The 20,103-nt window shown below is 39.5% G+C and overlaps 1 pseudogene; it reads right to left on the bottom strand.

Moving 5' to 3' along the window:
- The window catches only part of LOC145858893 (general transcription factor II-I repeat domain-containing protein 2A-like), a 51,819-nt pseudogene that overhangs the window by 5,561 nt on the left and 26,155 nt on the right, over positions 1-20,103 (bottom strand).

The following is a 20,103-nucleotide window of genomic DNA, read 5'->3' as shown; positions in this document are numbered from 1 at the left end:
GAGGTGCGACACGAAAGTCAGAAATAACGATATAATTCATGCCTTCCCTTTGAAGATCTTCTTCTGTTGGCACTCCAAAATGTCTCAGAAACATCACAAATGGTCCTTTTGTTTGATAAATTCCTTTGTTATGTCCCCAAAATGTCCATTTATTTGGCGCATTCGATTCAGAAATACACTGGTTCCAACTCGCCCAACATGACTACAAATTATCTAATAAGTTACCTGTAAACTTGGTCCAAACATTTCAAACAACTTTCCTAATCCTTCCTCAGGTATCCTAAAACGTAAATAATCTATAAAATTTAAGACGGAATATACTGTGTTCAATAGCGGATAAAATCCGCTATCCAGTCAGGATGCTCTCGAAGTTGCAGCTGTAGAACCTTTTGAGGATCTCAGGACCCATGCCAAATCATTTTAGTTTCCTGAGGGGGAATAGGCTTTGTCGTGCCCTCTTCACGACTCTCTTGGTGTGTTTGGACCATTCTAGTTTGTTGTTGATGTGGACACCAAGGAACTTGAAGCTCTCAACCTGCTCCACTACAGCCCTGTCGATGAGAATGGCGGCGTGCTTGGTCCTCCTTTTCCTTAGTCTTGGTTACATTGAGGGATAGGTTGTTATTCTGGCACCACCTGGCCAGGTCTCTGACCTCCTCCCTATAGGCTGTCTCGTCGTTGTCGGTGATCAGGCCTACCACTGTTTTGTCATCTGCAAACTTAATGATGGTGTTGGAGTCGTGCCTGGCCATGCAGTCATGGGTGAACAGGGAGTACAGGAGGGGACTGAGCACGTACCCCTGGGGAGCTCCAGTTCCACTTATTTTGTTGTGTTACAGTCTGAATTTAACATTAGTTACATTTAGATGTTTTGTCACTGGCCTACACACTATACCCTATAACAGGCCTGGGCAATTATTTTCCATGGAGGGCCACATTAGAATATATTTTTGCCATTACGGGGCAGAATCATATTACAGGATTATACATCATGTGTATGACTGTGTTGACAGATATATCTACTGTAAAGCATGTCCAGATATGCTTCTTATTTAACCTCTCTGGGCTAGGCGGGACGAATTCGTCCCACCTACGCAACAGCCAGTCTAATCCAGTGGCGCGATTTTCAAATACCTTAGAAATGCTATTACTTCAATTTCTCAAACATATGACTATTTTACAGCATTTTAAAGACAAGACTCTCATTAATCTAACCACACTGTCCGATTTCAAAAAGGCTTTACAACGAAAGCAAAACATTAGATTATGTCAGCAGAGTACCCAGCCAGAAATAATCAGACACCCATTTTTCAAGCTAGCATATAATGTCACAAAAACCCAGAAGACAGCTAAATGCAGCACTAACCTTTGATGATCTTCATCAGATGACAACCCTAGGACATTATGTTATACAATACATGCATGTTTTGTTCAATCAAGTTCATATTTATATCAAAAACCAGCTTTTTACATTAGCATGTGACGTTCGGAACTAGCATACCCCCCGCAAACCTCCGGTGAATTTACTAAATTACTCACGATAAACGTTCACAAAAAACATAACAATTATTTTAAGAATTATAGATACAGAACTCCTCTATACACTCGATATGTCCGATTTTAAAATAGCTTTTTGGTGAAAGCACATTTTGCAATATTCTCAGTAGATAGCCCAGCCATCACGGCTAGCCATTTAGACACCGACCAAGTTTAGCCCTGACCAAAGTCAGATTTACTATTACAAAAGTTTGATTACCTTTTGTTGTCTTCGTCAGAATGCACTCCCAGGACTGCTACTTCAATAACAAATATTGGTTTGGTCCAAAATAATCCATCGTTATATCCGAATAGCGGCGTTTTGTTCGTGCGTTCCAGACACTATCCGAAATGGTAAATCAGGGTCGCGAGCATGGCGCAATTCGTGACAAAAAAAATCTAAATATTCCATTACCGTACTCCGAAGCATGTCAACTGCTGTTTAAAATCAATTTTTTATGCCATTTTTCTCGTAAAAAAGCGATAATATTCCGACCGGGAATCTCATTTTAGGTAAACAGAGGAAAGAAAACAAAGCATTCGGTCGACGCGGGCACGAGCCTGAGTCTCACAGTACTGTAACCAGCCACTACCCAAACGCGCTACTTTTTTTCAACCAGAGCCTGCAAAGCCACGATTCAGCTTTTTGCCGCCTTCTGAGAGCCTATGGCAGCCGTAGGAAGTGTCACGTTATAGCAGAGATCCTTTGTAATGGATAGAGATGGCAAAGAAGTTCAAGAAATGGTCAGACAGGGTACTTCCTGTACAGAATCTTCTCAGGTTTTGACCTGCCATTTGAGTTCTGTTATACTCACAGACACCATTCAAACAGTTTTAGAAACTTTGGAGTGTTTTCTATCTAAAGCCAATAATTATATGCATATTCTAGTTACTGGGCAGGAGTAGTAAGCAGATTAAATCGGGTACGTTTTTTATCCAGCCGTGTCAATACTGCCCCCATAGCCCTAACAGGTTAACATTTTTAACATGCACAGAAATAAACCACATCCATGTTCTCCTTTTGGTAGGTATTTTCATTATTAAACATGCAATGAACTACACAGAGGGAAAAGTACACCGTGCATTCAGCACCACGGACAGAAGGCTTGTTAATGGGTATGCACAAAAAAAACACAAGAAAGAGAGAGTGCACAACATTACAATTAAACTACTCCATCAGTGTGAGGAGTGAAGTCTTTGATGGGCATTGACTAGGGCAGTGAAGTCAGGTAGAGTTTCTGACGTGAAGTCAGGTATATTTTCTGACATCGCTGTGCACAGGATTGCTTAGAAGTGAGAATCAGTAAGAGATGATCTGTGACTTGACTTATATTTCATCACTGAAAATGTCTGTTCACATACACTACCAATCAAACGTTTTAGAAAACCTACTCATTCAAGGTATTTAAAAAAACTATTTTCTACATTGTAGAATAATAGTGAAGACATCAACACTATGAAATAACACATAGAATCATGTGGAATCTTGCTGGCTGCTTTTCCTTCACTCTGCAGTCCGACTCATCCAAAACCATCTCAATTTGGTTGAGGTCGGGTGATTGTGGCGGCCAGGTCATCTGATGCAGCACTCCATCACTCTCCTTCTTGGTAAAATAGCCCTTACATAGCCAAGAGGTGTGTTGGGTCATTGTCCTGTTGAAAAACAGACAGTGCCACCACCAAACACCTCCACACCATAACACCTCCTTACAGTGGGAAATACACATGTGGAAATCATCCGTTCACCCACACTGCATCTCACAAAGACACGATGGTTGCAACCAAGAATCTCCAATTTGGACTCCAGAGCAAAGGACAAATTTCCACCGGTCTAATGTCCATTGCTCGTGTTTCTTGGCCCAATCAAGTCTCTTCTTATTGTCCTTTAGCAGTTGTTTCTTTGCAGCAATTCGACCATGAAGGCCTGATTCACACAGTCTCCTCTGAACAGTTGATGTTAAGATGTGTCTGTTACTCTGTGGAGCATTTATTTCTGAGGCTAGTAACTCTAATGTACTTACCCTCTGCAGCAGAAGTAACTCTAGGTCTTCCATTCCTGTGGCGGCCCTCATGAGAGCCAGTTTCATCTTAGCGATTGTTGGTTTATGCGACTGCCCTTGAAGAAACATGAAAAGTTCTTGAAATGTTATGGAATTGACTAATCCTTCATGTCTTAAAGTAATGATGGACTGTCATTTCTCTTTGCTTATTTGAGCTGTTCTTGCCATAATATGGACTTGGTCTTTTACCAAATAGGGCTATCTTCTGTATACCACCCCTACCTTGTCACAACACAACTGACTGGAACAAACACATTATGAAGGAAAGAAATTCTACAAATAAACTTTTAAGAAGGCACACCTGTTAATTTAAATGCATTCCAGGTGACTACCTCATGAAGCTTGTTTAGAGAATGCCAAGTGTGTGCAAAGCTTTGAAGAATTTCAAATATAAAATATATTTTGGTTTGTTTAACACTTTTTTGTGTTATTTCATAGTTTTGTTGTCTTCAGTATTATTCTACAATGTAGAAAATAGTAAAAATCAAGAAAAACCTGTGAATGAGTTGGTCTTCTAAAACTTTACCAGTAGTGAAGGTTGACCCAAACAGTACAAACATCTTCTGAGCATGACTCCTAATCTTTGGAAATGTTGTTCATCAGCAGATGCATAGAACGTCGTCAGTGACATTGTTTTGAATAGTTCTCCAATCTCTGCATCAGTCTGAAGATCGATAAGCTCAAGTTGCAGGTCAGTGGAAACATTATCCACATTGAAGGTGAAAGGAGAGGAAACCAACAGCATGTCATTTTCCAACACTTTGAAATCCTCAAAACGATGAGAAAACTCACTGTTCAAAGCACGCAGCAGCGACGTATACTTCTCCCACTGGTCATCTGATAGGGAACAGACTAGTAGAGTCGGAAGGTGGGAGAGATTGTTGGCTTCTACTTGGCAGGTCAGGAGGAGTAATTTTCCCTTGAAGGCTTTGACAAGGCTGTACATCTGATGTGCAAAAAGGCCATTCCCTTGTAGTTTGGAATTCAGTTCATTCATGAGGGCCGTGATGTCCACAGTGATGGCAAAATCAGTCAACCATTCTTTATCTGGCAGTTGAGGGAGATCCACATATTTCCTTCCATTTGCAAAACTCAGCAATCTCAGGTCCCACACCCTTTAAAGCACCTTCCCCAAACTCAGAAATCTCACGTTTGTGTGGTAGGGGAGATCTGCATGACCCGACTCCGTCTCTTCCAACAGTGAGACAAACTGCCTGTGGTTTAAAGATATTGATCTTATGAAGTTTACCACTTTAGTGACTGTATCCACAACATGGCTCATTTTCAGAACACATTTACAGAGCACCTCCTGATGGATAATGCAATGCAGGAAAATCATTTTCTGATCTGGGTTTAGCTCAGCTACTTGATCTTGTATCCTTTTCAAAAGGCCAATGCTTTTTTTCTGTCAAGTTTGGGCACCCATCAGTGGTCACACTGGATAACTTTTCACAACTCAGTCCCAGCTTTGCCACACACTTATTAACCTCCTCCAATAAATCTTTCCCTGTGGTTGTGTTCTTCATTGACTGCACTGTAGCAAGCTCCTCTGTTATTTCAAAGTCTGGGGCTTTGCCTTGTAAGAATATCAACAACTGCACCGTGTCACGTGCATCACTGCTCTCATCCAGGGCCAAGGAGAAATAGGTGAAATCCTTTAATTTGTCTTTCAACTTTTGTTCCATGTTCTCTTTCCCTGATACCTCAATAAATAAATATTTTGATGTCCACTCTTGCTGGAACACCCTACATTCATTGTCTACTTTCCTTTTCTTTGAAATCTTTGAAAAACAATTTTTTTAGCAAATTCTAACTAGCTGCTATTTGTAACTGTGACGTGTGTGTCAGCCTGTCAGTCACTGTCTGTCCTCGTGCAGTTGTTATTAACATGTGCCTTCAAAATAAATGTCCCACAAGCGGTGGGAGTTAAATCATTACACAAAGGCGAGTATTCATTGTGTTTTTCAAAACTTTACTATCACAAATTCTTTATGTGATCTGAGCATGATTTCGTAGGCCGTATTGAGTAAGGTCACGGGCCTCATATGGCCCCCGGGCCGGCCTTTGCCCAGGCCTGCCCTATAATGTCAAAGAATAATAATATTTCTAGAATATTTTTAGAAATGTATTTATAATGAACAGCTGAAATGTCTTGAGTCAATAAGTATTCAACTCCTTTGTTATGGCAAGCCTAAATAAGTTCAGGAGTAAAAATTTGCTTTAACAAGTCACATAATAATTTGCATGGACTCACTCTGTGTGCAATAATAGTGTTTAACATGATTTTTGAATAATTATCTCATCTCTGTACCCCACATATACAATTACATGTAAGGTCCCTCAGTCGAGCTGTGCATTTCAAACAGAGATTCAACAGCAAAAACCAAGGAGGTTTTCCAATGCCTTTCAAAGAAGGGCACCTATTGGCAGATGGGTAAAAAAGCAGACATTGAATATCCCTTTGAGCATGGTGAAGTTATTAATTACACTTTGGAAGGTGTATCAATACACCCAGTCACTGCAAATATATAGGCCTCCTTCCTAACTCAGTTGCCGGAGAGGAAAGAAACTGCTCAAGGATTTCACCATGAGGCCAATGGTGACTTCAAAGCAGTTACAGAGTTTAACGGCTGTGATAGGTGAAAACCGAGGATGGATTAACAGGGTAGTTACTCTACAATACTAACCTAATTGACAGAGTGAAAAGGAGGAGTCCTGCACAGAATAAACATTTTACAAAACAAGTCACTAAAGTAATACTGATAAAAAAATTGACAATGCAATTCACCTTTTGTCCTAATTACAAAGTGTTATGTTTGTGAAAATCCAATACAACACATTACTGAGTATCACTCTCCATATTTTCAAGCATAGTGGTGGCTGCATCATGTTATGGGTATGCTTGTAATCGTTAAGGACTGGGGAGTTTTTCAGAATAAAAAATAAACAGAATGGTGCTAAGCACAGGCAAAATCCTGGAGGAAAACGTGGTTCAGTCTGCTTTCCACCAGACACTGGGAGATTAATTCACCTTTCAGCAGAACAATAATCTACAGTGGAGTTGCTTACCAAGAAGACAGTGAATGTTCCTGAGGAGTCCGAGTTACAGTTTTGACTTAAATGTGCTTGAAAATTAATGGCGAGACTTGAAAATGGTGATCTTGCAATGATCAACAACCAATTTGACGGAACTTGAAGAATTTTGTAAATACGAATAAGATAATTTTGTACCATCCAGGTGTGCAAAGCTCTTAGAGACCGACCCAGAAAGTCTCATAACTGCCAAAGGTGTTTCTGATATGTATTTGACTCAGGGGTGTGAATACTTATGTAAATTAGATATTTCTGCATTTAATCTTTATAAATCAACACAATTATGAGGTATTATTGTGTGATGGGTGAGATTTTTTAAATGTATTTAATCCATTTTGAATTCAGGCTGTAACACAACTAAATCTGGAGTAAGTCAAGGGGTATGAAAACTTTATGAAGGCACTGTTTTAGGTCTATTGACGTGAGGGAGGCCAATGATGTTATAACATGAGCTTGGCATTTAAAATAAAATCTGTGAGTCGTCCCCTGCTCCATTCCTCTTCTCCTCCTCCTTTTTTTCTACTCCTCCCTCTCTGCACTCCACTCTCGCCTCCCTTTTAATGTTGCGTGGGCACCCAACAGGCTCACCTACATACAGCATTACAAGGACGGGGACACACGTTTCTTGTTCGGCTTGAAATAAAGCCATTTCATGTTCTATTTTGTGGTGAGCAGCCTCCCGTAGGGGTTGAAGTCTCACCTATTTGCTCTTGGAGAGTCAGGGAAGGAAGGAAAGATGGGAGGATGGGATGGGGGTGTGGGAGGTAAGGAGTGAATCCGAAAGCACCTGTTCTTATGTCTCATAATTCCATCCAGTCTCTTTACCCCCCACTGTGCCTCCTTCCCATAAACCCTGTGCCTGCCCCCCAACTGTGAGGACACTGGCTGGCTATTCTCTTAATTAAGATATTATCTTAATAATAAGAATGCTGCGCTGCACTCTCCAGTGACTGTTAAGTACGAGATGAGAGCTCCATGGTTTCTTCTTTATTCATCTTCATCCCAATGTATTTATTTTTGCAGAGTGAATCTTCTTTGCCATCCAGGCTTCTCGCTACTTGCCTGGTTGAGTTCAGATATAGTTAGAAAAGAGAGCTTGAGTGTGACTTGTTTTGGAGGATGATGCAACTAGTGCATTCCCACTTGGCAAGGTGAATTCACAACAGTGCTCCTTCAAAATTAACAAAACACAAGCAGTGTACAATACACACAGAAGCATAGATAAGTAAAAATTATTTAAAGTACTACATAAGTAGTTTTATTGGGTATCTGTACTTTACTTTACTATTTTTGTCTACTTTTACTTCACTTCATTCGTAAAGAAAATAATGAACTTTTTTACCTAATACATTTTCCTTGACACCCAAAAGTACTTGTTACATTTTGACAGGAAAATTGTCCAATTCACTCACTTATCAAGAGAACATCCCTGATCATCCCTACTGCCTCTGATCTGGCCGACTCACTAAACACAAATGCTTAGTTTGTAAATTATGTCTGTGTTGGAGTGTGCCCCTGGCTATCGTCAATAAAAAAAAAATACAAAAATAGAATTGTGTTGTCTGATTTAATATAAGGAATTTGAAATGATTTATACTTTTCCACCACTGGATGTAGCTGGGGGTTAAAGCATTTATTTCACATGACCCATCAATTTAGACAAGTGTGTCTAATATTTATTTAAAAAAATCATCTGGAAACTATGTTTACCTGGAATTGTTCCTTATTGTAGGTTACTACCACTTTTACTACAATATTCACTGTTTAGCACCTGACCTCACGTGTGAATCCTCAAAGAGATGGGTGGGGCTGGCTTGAGATGGTGCGAACAATGCTGAATGGGTGTAGCAAAGGAGAGCACTCCAGTAGGTACCAAAACTTTCAAAGGCTCTTTTCTCAAAAGTGAGTTTCCAAGTTGATCAACTTTCAAAGTAGACTTACTTTCCCATTGTTCCTCAATTGCAGTGTATGATATACCATTTTGTAGCTCTGAGTCTTTACTTTTATCCAATGTAAAAAATAAAAACAAATTCAAATGTTGTGGTCAGTCACATTTTGGGATGTCATAAAAAGGTTATGAAAGAAATACTGTAACGTAAAAAGTATATACACTACATGTATGAAGTCTCCATCCTTAAAAATCCTATTACTTCAATTTCTCAAACATATGACTATTTTACAGCTATTTAAAGACAAGACTCTCGTTAATCTAACCACACTGTTCGATTTCAAAAAGGCTTTACAACGAAAGCAAAACATTAGATTATGTCAGCAGAGTACCCAGCCATAAATAATCAGACACCCATTTTTCAAGCTAGCATATAATGTCACAAAAACCCAGAAGACAGCTAAATGCAGCACTAACCTTTGATGATCTTCATCAGATGACAACCCTAGGACATTATGTTATACAATACATGCATGTTTTGTTCAATCAAGTTCATATTTATATCAAAAAACAGCTTTTTACATTAGCATGTGACGTTCAGAACTAGCATACCCCCCGCAAACTTCCGGGGAATTTACTAACAATTTACAAAATTACTCACGATAAACGTTCACAAAAAGCATAACAATTATTTTAAGAATTATAGATACAGAACTCCTCTATGCACTCGATATGTCCGATTTTAAAATAGCTTTTTGGTGAAAGCACATTTTGCAATATTCTCAGTACATAGCCCAGCCATCACGGGCTAGCTATTTAGACACCCGGCAAGTTTAGCCTTCACCAAAATCAGATTTACTATTATAAAAGTTTGATTACCTTTTGTTGTCTTCGTCAGAATGCACTCCCAGGACTGCTACTTCAATAACAAATATTGGTTTGGTCCAAAATAATCCATCGTTATATCCGAATAGCGGCGTTTTGTTCGTGCGTCCCAGACACTATCCGAAATGGTAAATCAGGGTCGTGCGCATGGCGCAATTCGTGACAAAAAAAATCTAAATATTCCATTACCGTACTTCGAAGCATGTCAACCGCTGTTTAAAATCAATTTTTATGCAATTTATCTCGTAAAAAAGCGATAATATTCCGACCGGGAATCTCCTTTTCGGCAAACAGAGGAAAAAAACACAAAGACGGGGGCGACCAGTGCACGCGCCTAAGCCCACAGTCCCTTGATCGACCACTTGACAAAGGCGATAATGTGTTTCAGCCTGGGGCTGGGATGACACCATTCATGTTTTTCCCGGGCTCTGAGAGCCTATTGGAGCCGTGGGAAGTGTCACGTTACCGCAGAGATCCTTTGTAATTGAATGAGATGTCAAAGAAAGACAATAAATGGTCAGACAGGCCACTTCCTGTAAAGGAATCTCTCAGGTTTTGACCTGCCATTTGAGTTCTGTTATACTCACAGACACCATTCAAACAGTTTTAGAAACTTTGGAGTGTTTTCTATCCAAAGCCAATAATTATATGCATATTCTAGTTACTGGGCAGGAGTAGTAACCAGATTAAATCGGGTACGTTTTTTATCCAGCCGTGTCAATACTGCCCCTTAGCCCTAACAGGTTAATGTAGTAAAATTTTTTGAATTGAATTTGTTTTGATACTCGGTGGATTTCATGTGACAACTCAGTGCAAATGAGGCGCCATCTCCTTCTTGGTCCCAGTCTGTCTTTAGCAACATAGCTAGCTAGCTAACGTTAGCTAAGGACTAAGCCTCTATGGGCTAGGTGGGACGCAGGCGTCCCACCCGTGGTGCACTCCATCAACAGCAGGTGCATTTCAAGAGCGGCAAATTTGAATCCAAATAAATGTCAAAATTCTAATTTTTCAAACATACAACTATTTTACACCCTTTGAAAGATAAACATCTCCTTAATCTAACCACGTTTTACGATTTCAAAAAGGTTTTACGGCGAAAGCATAAATTTAGAGTATGTTAGGACAGTACATTTACAAGAGTTGTGTGTAATGTTTTGTCAATTCAAAGACAGGGTCACCAAAACCATAAAACCAGCTAAAATGATGCACTAACCTTTTACAATCTCCATCAGATGACACTCCTAGGACATTATGTTAGACAATGCATGCATTTTTAGTTCTATCAAGTTCATATTTATATCCAAAAACAGCGTTTTACTATGGCATTGATGTTGAGGAAATCGTTTCCCTCCAATAACCGGCAGTCAAGTCAGCATCACAAATTAAATAATTAAAATTAGAAAACATTGGTAAAATATTATATTGTCATTTAAAGAATTATAGATTTACATCTCTTGAACGCAATCAACTTGCCAGATTTAAAAATAACCTTACTGGGAAATCACACTTTGCAATAATCTGAGCACTGCGCCCAGAAAAATACGCGTTGCGATACAGACTAGTCGTCATGTTGGGGAGATCTAAAATCGAAAATACTATGTAAATAATCCATTACCTTTGATTCTCTTCATCAGATGTCACTTCCAGGTATCACAGGTCCATAACGAATGTAGTTTTGTTCAAAAAAGCTCATCATTTATGTCCAAAAATCTCCGTCTTGTTAGCACATGATCTAAGCCCGCCGGACTTCACTTCATGAACGAGGGGAAAAAATATATTTACGTTCGTTCAAACATGTCAAACGTTGTATAGCATAAATCATTAGGGCCTTTTTTAACCAGAACATGAATAATATTCAAGGTGGACGAATGCATAGTCTTTTATAACGTATTGGAACGAGGGTACCCAACATGAACTCGCGCGCCAGGTGTCTAATGGGCCATCATCGTTCCATGGCTCTTGTTCGGTCAGATCTCCCTCCAGAAGACTCAAAACACTTTGTAAAGGCTGGGGACATCTAGTGGAAGCAATAGGAAGTGCCAAAATATTCCTCAGCCCCTGTGTTTTTCAATGGCATAGGTTTAAAGGTAATACAACACATCAGGTATCCACTTCCTGTCAGAAAATGTCTCAGGGTTTTGCCTGCCAAATGAGTTCTGTTATACTCACAGACACCATTCAAACAGTTTTAGAAACTTTAGAGTGTTTTCTATCCATATATAATAAGTATATGCATATTCTAGTTACTGGGTAGGATTAGTAACCAGATTAAATCGGGTACATTTTTTTTATCCAGCCGTGCAAATACTGCCCCCTAGCCCTAACAGGTTAAGTGACACAGCTGGAATTTAGCTGGTTTACACAAGCAGTAGCTAGCTAGTTGTATTTTGCGAATTTTATTATCAATTGATTTATTATCTAGTTAACAATGTAAAAGACGCAAAAGGCATGCTAATTGTTTCCATAGCAGGATAAGCCAGTTTTCTGACAGTGGTTGTTAATGTTAGGCTAGTTGGTTACCCAACTGTCAGCTAACTTTTTGATGGCTAGCTAACTAGGATGAGGATGATGCCATAACCAAAGTGGTAGATGTCGAGATCCCCAAGCAAGAGGTACAGGAACCAACTGTGGTTACTATAGTTGATGATATACCTCCCATAGATGGTAAGTATTGCTTGATTCATCATCATTTTTGGTTTCAGTAGAAACAACAATACAATTATTTTGGGGAGAAAATTAAATATCTGACCCGACCAAAGCACGAGACTCTGTTGGCTGTTTGATATTGTTTATGTGACGAGTCTGCAATACATATACTGCAAAGTGCTAGCTAGTAGGTAGAACTTTTGTAAGTAAGCTTCGGTTCATATTTCAGTTCAGAAGTGAGGCAACAATGAATTGATCAGAGCGGGTTTACTGTCCTCCATAAGGTGTATGCAACAATAATTTGACAGCCAGCTAAACTCCAATCAAGAAGTGAATCACAGTCAGGGATAGGCTTTTCATAAACCTCCAGTTTTATAGTTGAAACATTGTAAAACTGTAACAATACAGAAAAATGTAATTATTGGAGAAGCTCAGACTAAAAGGCAATATAAATGCACAACAGAGTCTAACTGATGTTTCATAGTCGCATAGTGAACAATACAGTACTTGACCAACACTGTACATAGAAAACGTATGGATCCTGCTTAAATATCGTTCTAAACAGGATTACTATCTGTTTAACATGTAAGCTAACTTAAATGAAGAGATGAAGATAAAACTGTCCAGTTTGAGTGTTTTTTGCAGCTCGTTCCAGTCGCTAGCTGCAGCAAACTGAAAAGAGGAGCGACCCAGGGGTGTGTGTGCTTTGGGGAACTTTAACAGAAAATGACTGGCAGAACGGGTGTTGGTTGTGGAGGATGAGGGCTGCAGTAGGTTTCTAAGATAGGCGGGAGAGAGGCCTAAGAGGGTTTTATAAATAAGCATCAACCAGTGGGTTTTGCAACGGGTGTACAGAGATGACCAGTTTACAGAGGAGTATAGAATGCAGTGATGTGTTCAATAAGAAGCATTGGTGGCAAATCTGATGGCCGAATGGTAAAGAACATCTAGCCGCTCGAGAACACCCTTACCTGCCGATCTATAAATTATGTCTCTGTAATCTAGCATGGGTAGGATGGTCATCTGAATAAGGGTTAGTTTGGCAGCTGGGGTGAATGAGGAGTGATTACGATAGAGGAAACCAAGTCTAGATTTAACCTTAGCCTGCAGCTTTGATATGTGCTGAGAGAAGGACAGTGCACCATCTAGCCATACTCCCAAGCACTTGTATGAGGTGACTACCTCAAGCTCTAAACCCTCAAGTAGTAATCACACCGGTAGGGAAAGGGGCATATACCATGGCTAAGGGCTGTATCCAGGCACTCCGCGTTGCGTCATGCATGAGAACAGCCCTTAGATGTGGTATATTGGCCATATACCCCCCCACCCAACGTGCCTTATTTCTTAATTACCATGTATTTACATAGTTGCAATTGCAATAAAACAAACATTTTGTTAATAGCATAATTACTATCTAGTAACTAATACTAAGTAGTTACTAAGCTCTACTAAGGTCATTTGTTCATTTTATACTTTAAGCTATATAAAATATGCCATGTGGCTTTTGCCAGTGGGCTTTTGGGCCCTAAATTATATAGAGTAACCTTAATTAAGGTGTTGGATTACCGGGTGGTAGTAGTAATTTAAATTGCCAACTGGCTCCACTCGTGCAGAGGCGTAGAACAAGCTGTTAAAAGATGTGATAGATCAACGTTGGGGCTGTGTGTTTGATTTTGTTGTTAACTCTGGTCTGCTCTATCCTATGTGGAGTGAGGAGCAGTCAGCCAACCGTCCAGTTGGTGCGTTTTAGCCTTAAAGTGACAACAGCCCATGTGCATTATGCCTTAAACTTATCCTTGGAGACAAGGTTCCACGCTAAAATATCCACAAAGGTAACAACGTAAGTCACTTAGAGAACCCCTAAGCCGTTTAAATTTTCCAAAAAGTACACATATTGTTTTGTGTTTTATAGGTGAAATTTAGATTGTCCATAAGGTTTCTGCTGCATCTGGACCTTATTTCAGAACTCTACCCATAATGCACTATTTTATGACAGGAGGGTAACCCAAGCAACGAAACAAGGCAAACTCATGCTAGCTCAAAGTTTACCATCTTTTTAAATTTATTTTTATTTCACCTTTATTTAACCAGGTAGGCAACTTGAGAACAAGTTCTCATTTAGAATTGCGACCTGGCCAAGATAAAGCAAAGCAGTTCGACAACATACAACAACACAGAGTTACACATGGAGTAAAACAAACATACAGTCAATAATACAGTAGAAAAAAAAGTCTATGTACAATGTGAGCAAATGAGGTGAGATAAGGGAGGTAAAGGCAAAAAAGGCCATGGTGGCAAAGTAAATACAATATAGCAAGTAATACACTGGAATGGTAGATTTGTAGTACAAGAAAGTGCAAAGTAGAAATATAAATAATGGGGTGCAAAGGAGCAAAATAAATAAAATAAATAAATACAGTAGGGGAAGAGGTAGTTGTTTGGGCTAAATTATAGATGGGCTATGTACAGGTGCAGTGATCTGTGAGCTGCTCTGACAGCTGGTGCTTAAAGCTAGTGAGGGAGTTAAGTGTTTCCAGTTTCAGAGATTTTTGTAGTTTGTTCCAGTCATTGGCAGCAGAGAACTGGAAGGAGAGATGGCCAAAGGAGGAATTGGCTTTGGGGGTGACCAGAGAGATATACCTGCTAGAGCGCGTGCTACAGGTGGGTGCTGCTATGGTGACCAGTGAGCGGAGATAAGGGGGGACTTTACCTAGCAGGGTCTTGTAGATGACCTGGAGCCAGTGGGTTTGGTGACGATTATGAAGCGAAGGCCAGCCAACGAGAGCGTACAGGTCGCAGTGGTGGGTAGTATATGGGGCTTTGGTGACAAAACGGATGGCACTGTGATAGGCTGCATCCAGTTTGTTGAGTAGGGTATTGGAGGCTATTTTGTAAATGACATCGCCGAAGTCGAGGATCAGTAGGATGGTCAGTTTTACGAGGGTATGTTTGGCAGCATGAGTGAAGGATGCTTTGTTGCGAAATAGGAAGCCAATTCTAGATTTAACTTTGGATTGGAGATGTTTGATGTGAGTCTGGAAGGAGAGTTTACAGTCTAACCAGACACCTAGGTATTTGTAGTTGTCCACATATTCTAAGTCAGAACCGTCCAGAGTAGTGATGCTGGACAGGCGGGCAGGTGCAGGCAGCGATCGGTTGAAGAGCATGCATTTAGTTTTACTTGTATTTAGGAGCAGTTGGAGGCCACGGAAGGAGAGTTGTATGGCATTGAAGCTCGTCTGGAGGGTTGTTAACACAGTGTCCAAAGAAGGGCCAGAAGTATACAGAATGGTGTCGTCTGCGTAGAGGTGGATCAGAGACTCACCAGCAGCAAGAGCGACATCATTGATGTATACAGAGAAACATCAACGAGCCTTTGCCCGCTATCCTGTGCAGGAGATAGCTAGTTGCACTTCAAACTGATTTTAATAAATGAACAGGAATATGTGTTGACATAAACAGTAGGATCTGTATGTATTGACATGTATGCAGACTATTATATGCTTTTGTTGAAATCGCTGACAGCAATTCAAAGACGTATGACCTTAGTTGTAAAACATAGTACATTTCCTGGGGGAGCTGGGCTCTTTTGTTCCCCTTACAATCATCAGGCCTTTCCATCGTGACCTTGGGATTTTCCATGGGTGTGGCCAATTATCTTTGAATTTCTATTCTATGGTAGAACTTTAAATTGAAACTTTTTTCGTTAGTGTTCCATGAATATACATGCCATATGACAGCTTGACTGTGCTAGCTTGCCTTTAAACACTCAAAAAGTGTCTAATGTTCATTGACTTCAATGAATGCATTATTTACATTTGTGCCGTGTCATGACACAACCTCTGCATTCAGCCATTTCCTTTTTTAGTCCCTTGTTTTTTTTTCTTCTGCTTATCCTTTCATTCATCTCACTGTCATTGGATGACGAGCTGTCTGAGCTTGAAAAGAATCAGAGCTATTGTTCGACTCGCACATCTTGTCAACGCTGTCCCCTGAAACATAAAGGGAGAGATATGTTACAGAAAAAAACTTTTCCAGTTACACATAATATAATCATTGCTGAACCTGACTGTGCGGCGCATGCAGCCCGGCGACGACCCGCCACAACCTGTTAAACAAGTAATTTTCCCCCACATGATTTGTGTTAAGGTAATAATAGGGGTATCAAAGCATGGAATTGAATCCCTCTATTTCCCACTCACTGGTACTCACACACATGCTACTGTTTGGTATTGATAAGATTTAATCAATTCCTATACTTAACGATCCAATTCCTCAACAATTATGTTAATGTTTCCAAATTATTTTTATTATTTTAATTTTAAAGACACTTAAAAGCTCTGGAAAGATTAATAAAGTCTCTAGCTTAAACAATGAGCATGTGCCGATTTAAAAGCATATCTTCCATAGAATTCCATTCATTAGTAGTTGGGGTATTTAGAGTATTTGGGGCAGTCAGAGTATTTAGGGTAGTTAAAGAAAGAAAGAAAACAAATGGTATCAAAGTCGGAGTTAAGCAGCCCTTAAAGTACTCAGGAGCTGTTTTACTTTGAAATTAGAAGAGATAAAACTCAGCAGACGTAACAATGCCAGTTTGGAAGGTTTCGGAATTTGAATAGGAGTATATGGGAGCTTTTGGGGTATATAAAGGTCTTTAGCATAAAAAGTAAAAGTAGTATCAAGAAGAAAAGTTATAGCTGGAAGTAGCATGTAACCCTGGACTGAACACAGTTTAATTTGTGATAATAGTTTAAAGGTTTTTAACCCCTGTAAAATTATATCGTTTTATAGATACACCTCTCCTGAATCGAACCACATTGTCCGATTTCAAAAAGGCTTTACAGCAAAAGCAAAACATTAGATTATGTTAGAGGAGTATATCGTAAAAGTAGCCACATAGCCATTTTCCGACCAACCACATGCATCACAAATAACCAAAAAACAGCTAAATGCAGCACTAACCTTTGACAATCTTCATCAGATGACACACCTAGGACATCATGTTACACAATACATGCATTCTTTTGTTCGATAAAGTTCATATTTATATATAAAAACAGCATTTTACATCGGTGCGTAACGTTGACTATTTTCCCTCAAATGCATCCGATGAAACAGAGCTACAATTTACTAAATTACTATTCGAAAACATTTTTAAAATGTAATATTGTCATTCTAAGATTTATAGATGAATATCTCTTGAAAGCACCTGTAATGCCAGATTTAAAATTAACTTTACTGGGTAATCATACTTTGCGATGAAAGGGGATGCGATACTCTGAAAAATAGGCTAACGTTACAGGTCAGCGCCATCTTGGAACAATCGCATATCACATCTAGTCTTGTATACTATTGTCAATAATCCCTTACCTTTGATTATCTTCATCCTTAGGCACTTCCAGGAATCCCAGGTCCACAACAAATGTATTTTCGTTCGAAAAAGTTAATCCTTTACGTCCCAATAGCTTGTTCTTGTTAGCGCGTTCTGAAGGCTTCACCAAAAGTTCCGACGTGCCCGGGGCTACTCTTTCAACAAAATGCATTTTTTTCTTATTTAGGTTCATTCAAACATGTTAAACGTTGTATAACATAAATCTGTAGGGCCTTTTTCAACGAGAGCTCCAATAAGATTCGAGGGGGACGATTGCATTGTGTTTCAAAATGTTTCGAAAGGGGAGGGTAGCTAGGGGCGCCGGCGTCATAATGGTGATGGCCCTCTCCGTGTGACCACGTTCCACAGCGTGTCATTCTGTCAGTTTTCAACGTAAGAGACTCAAACCACTTTGTGAAGACTGGGGACATCTAGTGGAAGCAATAGGAAGTGCTCAATGAACCATAGCTCACGGTGTGATTAATAGGCAATGTGATGAAGTTGAGTTCGCAATTCAGAATTCCACTTCCTGTTTCGATCTGTCTCGGGGTTTTGACTGCCATATGAGTTCTGTTATACTCACAGACACCATTCAAACAGTTTTAGAAACTTTAGGGTGTTTTCTATCCACAAGTATTAATTATATGCATATCCTAGCTTCTGAGTTTGAGTAGTAGGCCGTTTAAAATGGGCACAATTTTTTTTCAAAATGCGCTGTGGCGCCCCGTATCCTAGGCGACCGTCAAGAGGTTAAAGTAGATAAGGAGCACAGGAAGTGGGTGGAAGAGGAATACAAATATTAAGTATGCGGAATAACAAGAGTGTTCTTGCTTTCAGCGATATATGGAAACAGACTACTGACATACAACTGGTTAAACATTTTCAGTTCGCTGCAGCTAGTGACTGTAACGAGCTGCAACAAACACTCAAACTGGACAGTTTTATCTCAATCTCTTCATTCAAAGACTCAATCATGGACACTCTTACTGACAGTTGTGGCTGCTTCGCCTGATGTATTGTTGTCTCTACCTTCTTGCCTTTGTGCTGTTGTCTTTGCCCAATAATGTTTGTACCATGTTTTTGTGTGTTTGTATCATGTTTTGTGCTACTACCATGTTGTGCTGGTGCCATTTTATAGCGTTGCTACTATGCTGTGTTGTCATGTGTTGCTGGCATGCTATGTTGTTGTCTAAGGTCTCTTTATGTAGTGTTGTGGTGTCTTTCTTGTGAGGTGGGTTTTGTCTTATATTTATTTTTATTTATTTTTTAAATCGCCGCAGGAGGCCTTTTCATAGGCCGTCATAAGAATTTATTCTTAACTGACTTGCCTAGTTAAAAAAAGGTTAAATAAAAAAAAATATTGGCCATATACCACAAACCCCTGAGGTGCCTTATTGCTATTATAAACTGGTTACCAATGTAATTAAAGCAGCAAAAATAAATATTTTGTCATACCCATGGTATACGGTCTGATATACCATGGCTGTCCGCCAATCAGCATTCAGGGATCGAACCACCCAGTTTATAATATTGTAAGGAGCAATAGGTTATTACCAAGGTGGAACAAGGAATGGGGGAGGGAGGACTCAGGGGGAGGCGCCCTGTAATAATGTGTCAAACTGTAATTACATTGCAATTACTATTTACCTACATTGTTGTTACTAAGAACATTACTATGTAGTTACAATATTTAATATCAACTTAAGGATAAGTATTTTCATGTTTTCTAATTAAACATCCGCAATCATTCTGTACATGCTGAAGTTGATTTGGTTTTTTAGCTTAAGCTTTATTTGAGTTATGGAAGAAGGAAAAATATAAATATGCATGTTTAGAATAAATGCTATTGTGTTCAGATTTCAGCCAGCACATTAATACATTATTTTATGTTGTATATGTTAATGGCCAAAACCCCGTACAACATAGCAAAAAGGTACAAGAAGGTCCTGGCGACCTACAAAAAGCAGGGAAGCATCTCCACTGCTGCTTGCCACTCTAGCAGAGATCATGCTAGTGGTGCCGGAGTTCCTTTGTTCACTGCCAGTGTTTGACAGCTCTAAAGAGACGCTCAACCAAGAAGAAAGAAGGATCACCAAAAATTCAACAGCAAGGATAAGTGACGCAATAAAAGAGAAGAGGTGTAATTAACTGCTCCCTATCACTTATTAGTTCAAATAAACACTGTGTGAATAAGTGTGCAAAACGCACTTATTCACACACACACACACACACACACACACACACACACACACACACACACTAGGTAGAGATAACGTGAGAGAAAGTAATAGTAAGATAGTGTTCCCGCTGTAAAAAAATAAAGTAAAAAGATATTAAAATAATGTTAGTTTGTTTTCGGATATGAGGCAGACGGAACTGCTCCATATGCCATACAAACGTGATTTTGAACACATTTATGTTTAATTGTTAAGGATACAGCATGTACCCTCCCGGGTTTCCACTGGCCTGTACTGGAAACTAGAGGATGACACGGGAATAGGAGGGAGCGTTTGGGACAGGATCATCAGTCTACATGAACAGGCAGTACAGGAATAGTTATAAACTGAGTTTTTTGGGTGGAAATATGTAATGTGTGGAGCATTTTGTAAAAATGCTCCACAATT

The sequence above is a fragment of the Salmo salar genome, chromosome 11 (assembly GCF_965601325.2).
Source record: "Salmo salar chromosome 11, fSalSal1, whole genome shotgun sequence".
Classification (NCBI taxonomy): Eukaryota; Metazoa; Chordata; class Actinopteri; order Salmoniformes; family Salmonidae; genus Salmo; species Salmo salar.
This window is presented reverse-complemented; position numbering and strand designations above follow the sequence as displayed.